Here is a 6,555-nt window from a genome sequence, read left to right on the forward strand (position 1 = left end):
ACCTGTGTGTCTGTTTCCAGAGTCTGTTTTCACAGGGTTCAGACCTGGTGGCCATGGGTTTCTGTGCATGGCTGTCAGCTAACCTCGGCTGGTTGAGAAATGCCAAACTTAACAGATGCATCTTTCTCTCATCACAAAGAAATTTGAATTACAAATTTCAACCAGGAAACAAAACATTTCTTAGTTTTGCTCAGTTTTTATGTATTGTCTTACACTTTTTCTTTCCGAAAAAACATGATTAAAAGCAACATTTGAATAGAAACTGTTGAATTTTATATAACATTTAGTTTAAAAGATTTAAATTTTACCAGTCTAAAGAAAGTAAATAAATCAATTAAGTGTAATTTCAAAGGTGGTGGGGGGGGGTGTTCTTTTACTTGAATAATCAGGAACAGAGTTTGGTTGGACTTTACCACCTGAGCAGCTCTTTCTTGTCCCAGGAAAAGTGCACTAGTTCCACACTGCTGTCCTTGTCAAGTGATAAATCTCAGCATTTGTCTTTGAAATGGAAAAATATTTGTATAAAGCCTGAGGTGAAAAATATTTGTAAAAAGCCTGCAATTAGCTCAAAAACTGCAAATTAGAATGCTTTTCACCGTAAAGCACAGTAAGCTGCTTCTCGTCGTGCGTTTTCCAAGTATTTCTGAAGTGGAAAGTAGAGGAAAACTTGCTAATTTATTTGACTGTACTTTGATTTTTTTTTTATATTTTCATAAACAATTTAGCAATTGTAAAGTTAGAGAATTTCCTTTGTTCTTTGGAGTCTATTCCATTGTACATCACTATAGATTCTTCCCTTTCTAGTACAAACGTTTAAGCTGTGAGAACATTGAACTTGGCAGTTTGGGTAATTTATGGGTGTTACAGACCCTATCAGTAGGTTAAGTTACATTAAAGTGGTGACGAGTTCCAACATCTAATGTGATGTGAAGGTGTTTTTTTTTTTTTTTAACATGTAAAGCAAAAATTTTCTAATTTAAATACAACAAATGTAAAAAATCAAATGTGTTTCTTCAGGTTTACTTGATAGAAATTTCTGTAAATTTTATTTTATATTGCAAAGTATTATATCACTGTACATTTAAACATGGAACTTCATAGCTTTGTTACATGAAGTAGAATAAACATCAACAGAAAGTTAAAAAAAAAAAAGAAAATGTGTTAGGATACAGTTTTAGAGATTTTTTTTTCCTGAAATGTGAACATGTTTATTTTATTATGACTTATTACAACCCCAGGTGGCACTAGTGGTAAGGAATCCACCTGCCAGTGCAAGAGATGCAAGATATTTGGGTTTGCTCCCTAGATTGGGAAGATTCCTTGAAGCAGACAGTGGCAACCCACTCTAGTATTCTTGCCTGAAAAATTCGATGGACAGAGGAGCCTGGCAGGCTGCTCAAGTTGATTACATAATACTTGGATATTGACAATACAAACTAGTATATTTAAAATAGGTAATCAACAAGGGCCTACTCTATAACACAGGGAACTATTCTCAATATTTTGTAATAATCTAAATGGGAAAAGAATTTGATACAATAGATACATATATATGTATAAACTCAGTCCCTTTGCCTTACACCTGACACTAACATATTGTTGATCAGCTGTACTCTAATATAAAATAAAAATAAACAATAGAAAATTTAATTTAGTGGTTTTGCCATTGGATTGACATATTTACCTCTTAAACAAGTTACTCAAGTTTATCTAAAGCCAGTGATATTTGCACTTTCTTTGAGTTATTTAGCTATGGTTTATGTTCCCATCATAAACCAATTAGTGAAGTCACCTTAGGTTTTTTTTTTTTCCTTTTAAGAAACTGACTTCTTCTTCTTCTTCTTCTTCTTCTTCTTCTTCTTCTTCTTCTTCTTCTTCTTCTTCTTCTTCTTCTTCTTCTGCTTCTTCTTCTGCTTCTTCTTCTGCTTCTTCTTCTGCTTCTTCTTCTTTTTTTTTTTTTTTTTTTTTTTTTACATGGAACACAGCCCACTCCAGTATTCTTGCCTGGGGAATCCCATAGACAGAGGAGCCTGGCTGGCTACAGTCCATGGGGTTGCAAAGAGTTGGACATGACTGAGCAACTAACACATACACTGTTTTATTTAGTTATTGGTTGCACTAGGTCTTCATTGATGCACGCAGGATTTCTATAGTTGTGGAGAGTTGGGGCTGCTTTCTAGCTGTGGTGTGCGGGCTTCTCATTTCTGTGGCTTCTCTTTCTGAAGACTGCAGGCTCTAGGTGCACGGGCTTCAATGGTTGCAGCCTGAGGGCTCTGTAGTTGTGACTTGCTGTCTCTAGGGTGCCTGGGCTTCAGTAATTGCAGCACTGGGGCTCATTAGTTGTGGCTAGAGGACCCTGGAGTATGCAGACTTTGGTAGTTGTGACATGCAGCTTTCAAGTCATGCCTCTCAGGCTCTAGAGCCTGTGCTCAGCGGTTGTGAAGCATGGGCTTAATCGCTCTGCAGCATGTGGAATTTTCTCAGACCAGGAATTGAACCTATGTCCCCTGCACTGGCAGGCGGATTCCCATTCACTGCACCACCAGGGAAGTCCCTTTGTTCTTACATTTATTTTGAAAATTGTGGCCATATATACATAAAGAAAATTGAGTGTCAAAGTATTGATACTTTTGAAATGTGATGCTGGAGAAGACTCTTGGGATTCCCTTGGGCAATAAAGAGATCAAACCAGCCAACCCTAAAGGAAATCAACCCCGACTGTTTATGGAAGGACTGATGCTGAAGCTGAAGCTCCAATATTTTGGCCACCTAATACAAAGAGCCAACTCATTGGAAAATACCCTGATTCTGGGAAAGATTGAAGGCAGGGGGAGAAGGGGATGACAGAGGATAAGATGGTTAGATAGGATGACAAACTCGATGAGCATGACTTTGAGCAAAATCCAGGAGATCAAAAAAGGACAGGGAAGGCTGACCTGCTGCAGCCCACGGGATCAGCAGAGATGGACATGACTTGGTAAAACATACATAACAAAATTTACAATTTTAATCATTTTAAAGTGACACATACTTGTTCTGCAAACATTACCACTATCCGTCTCCTAAACTTTTTCAATTTCCCAAACTGAAATTTCAGTCATTAAACAAAATTCTCCATTTAAGCTCATGGAGTCCCATTATGAATCTGACTGCTTTAAGTGTTTCATGTAAGTGAAATCATATGATAATTGTTTCTTTGTGATTGCCTTTTTATAACTTGTTATATCTTTTCCCCACTAAATACTCTTGGCACCCCTTTTGAAAATTATCTAAAGACATATACGAAGGTTTATTTCTAGACTTTCTATTTTATTCCATTTGTCCACTGTCCATCTTTATTAGAATACTGGTGCCATGATTACCATTGCTTTGTATAGTATGTTTTAGAGTCAGGAATTATGAGACCCCCAGCTTTCTTATTTTTAAGATTGTTTTGGCAATTTCAAATCCTTGAGATTACATATGAATTTTATCATGGGTTTTTCTGCTTCTGAAAAATCAATTTTGCTATCTTGATCTGTAGATCACTTGAGATAATATTAACAGCTTAATAATTTTAAGTGTCCCAGGTCATAAATGTCTTTTCATATTTGTGTTTGTTCCATAATATCTCTTTGTAAACTTTTGTAGTTTTCAGTTTACAAGATTTGCTTATTTTGTTGTTTACTTAAATATGTTATTTTTTAATTCTTTTTATGTGGAATAATTTTCTTAATTTTTCCTTGAGTTGTTAATTATCACATAGAAATTCAACATCACTTTGTAAAAAAATCTTTCAACAAATTGGAAAAAGAAGGCATGTACCTGGACAGAAGAAAATCCACATATAACACATCTATAGCTAGCATCATCCTCAACATTATTAGTAACTATTTCCCTACTAGAATGTAAACTCTATGACGTTTGTTTCAACACCGCACCATAGAATGCATTTACAATAGAAACTCACTAAATAGGATGCAATGGACTAATCAATTAATTTTTCATACAGTTCCACTAAAATTTACTTAATTTCTATATTTACTTTTTATTATTTTCCTATTTTTAGTTCTATTCTTAGAGTCTTAATTTATCTTTATTTTTCAATTGCACCAGGTAGAATATTTCATATTATATAGACCTTTCTCTTTATTCAATTTCATTTGTGTTACACGGGACATTTTAATGTAGTCTTTTACCCTTTAAGTAGAAAACAAAAAATATAATGGAAAACAGTAAATATGAAAAATAGAATCCATGCAAAATGAAATAAGTAAGATAAACTTCTTTCCCATCCCAATCCAGATTCTCCCAATTGTTTCAGATGCAGTTACTCTATTCCTATTTTATTCAAGTAAAAATCATTGCACAAACAAGTATATTTTCATGTATGTGTTTGTGATTATGTCTCTGTGTATACATGTGTATTTTACTACTATGTCTATTCAAGACCTTTGTATACCATTCTATACATTAAAATTAATGTATCCAATTATCTTCATGTTTTCCTCTGACAAATAATTATGCAATAAAGTCTTTATCAAATTTTCTAAATATGAGTTCCTAGAAGTGAAATTGTTGAGTCAATAAGTATGTGTATTTAAACTATTGATGTTTATATTTATTGATAAAATGCCATCCATGACTTCAATCACACTCCCTACTTCCCTCATTCTGGCAAATATATATTTGACAACATTGTCAATCACCAGTACAGGCTAAACATTTATAGTTATGAGAGTCTGGTTAATGGTATTGTGTTTCATTCATATAGTTTAATTACAAATTAAGATTCAAATTTGGGTACCTCTTCATGTTTTAGTCTCATGTATTTCTTTTCATGGCTTGTCAATGAATGCACTTTATGCACTTTATTTGACTACTGGTCTTGTTTGATACTGATTTTCATGATTTAATTAGATAGCAAGGAAGTTATCCCATTTACCATGCATGTTGATTATGATTTTTTTTCCAATTTACCATTGCTTGATTTGATTTTTTTGTTTCTATATGGTGCAAAATATTTTTGGTCATGTAGAATTATTTTTACATTTATATTATGAAATCTGTCAATTTTTATGTCTTGCTAAAGGAACTTTCCTATTAAAATGTTATCAACATACTCGTATATTTTTCAACATTTTAAAGTCTTTTGTTGTACTTAATGTTTAAGTTTTTGAGCCATATACTTTTATGTAAGGAATTAAGTAGGCACTGCATTTTAATCATTTTTGATGATAGCCATTTTTATAGATGCATAATTATTTTCCCTCACAATTTGATATTCCAACTTTGTATTCTACAGTATGACATGTTTGAATTAAAAAAAAAAACAGGGTGCTATTAATTGCCAGTGATCTCCTTACTCATATACCATTTAATATGTAACATGACTGCATTTGATTTAAAATACACTGTGATGCCTCATAAGCCTAGGAGTCATTCATTACTATTCCTTATCAGAACTATGTTTATTCTTCTGTGTGTGTTGTGTGTGTTTGTCGCTCACTCCTGTCCAACTCTTTGTGACCCTATGGACTATAGCCTGCCAGGCTCCCCTGTCCATGGAATTCTTCAGCAAGAAAACTTGCGTGGGTAGCTATTCACTTCTCAAAGAGACCTTTCCAGCCCGGGGATCGAACTCGAGTCTCCAGTATTTCAGGCAGATTCTTTACCATCTGAGCTGCCAGGGTAGTTCTTATTTTTCCATACTTACAGTTTTAAGCTAAAATTCAACAAGGTAGGCTGGTAAAAGCTACATTTAGATAGCATTCTCAGTAAGATTTGATTCAAAAAAACATACCTTATTGAAGAGAATTCTTATCTGTAAACTGGGTAGATATTTCCACTTAACAAGTCTTCTTCTATGATCTTTGTAGATTTCGTCTTTTTGAATTTTGCTACTATTTTTTTGAATTAAAATTTTTTGCACTATTGTTAATAAGATTTTGTCTTCTGTTACATCTTCCAGTTGTCTGATGTTTCAGTGTAAGAATTATTTTTGCTCCCATTTTTGCATATGATCTTCATCACAGAAGGCAATGGCACCCCACTCCAGTACTCTTGCCTGGAAAATTCCATGGACGGAGGAGACTGGTAGCCTGCAGTCCACGGGGTCGCTGGGTCAGACATGATTGACCGATGTCCCTTTCACTTTTCATTTGCATGCATTGGAGAAGGAAATGGCAACCCACTGCAGTGTTCTTGCCTGGAGAATCCCAGGGACAGGGGAGCCTAGTGGGCTGCCGTATATGGGGTCGCACATAGTCAGACTCAACTGACGCGACTTAGCAGCAACATAAACTTCATAGTATGTCTTTCATTCTTTTTACTTAAAGTTATCCAAGTATTGACAAATACATACAGTTGGGTAGCCACCATATCAATAAATATGCAGAATGTCTTACAAATTATCATTTTAAATCAATAAAAATTAACCCATTCCCCTTTGTATCACCTCCTTCTTTCACTCCAGGTCTTGGAAAACTCTGATCTATTCCCATTCTTTGTCTTTTCTAGGATGTGAGAGTTGGGCCCTAAAAGCTGAGCACTGAAGAATTGATGCTTTTGAACTGT

This window comes from Ovis canadensis, chromosome 15 (assembly GCF_042477335.2).
Source record: "Ovis canadensis isolate MfBH-ARS-UI-01 breed Bighorn chromosome 15, ARS-UI_OviCan_v2, whole genome shotgun sequence".
In the NCBI taxonomy this organism is placed as follows: domain Eukaryota; kingdom Metazoa; phylum Chordata; class Mammalia; order Artiodactyla; family Bovidae; genus Ovis; species Ovis canadensis.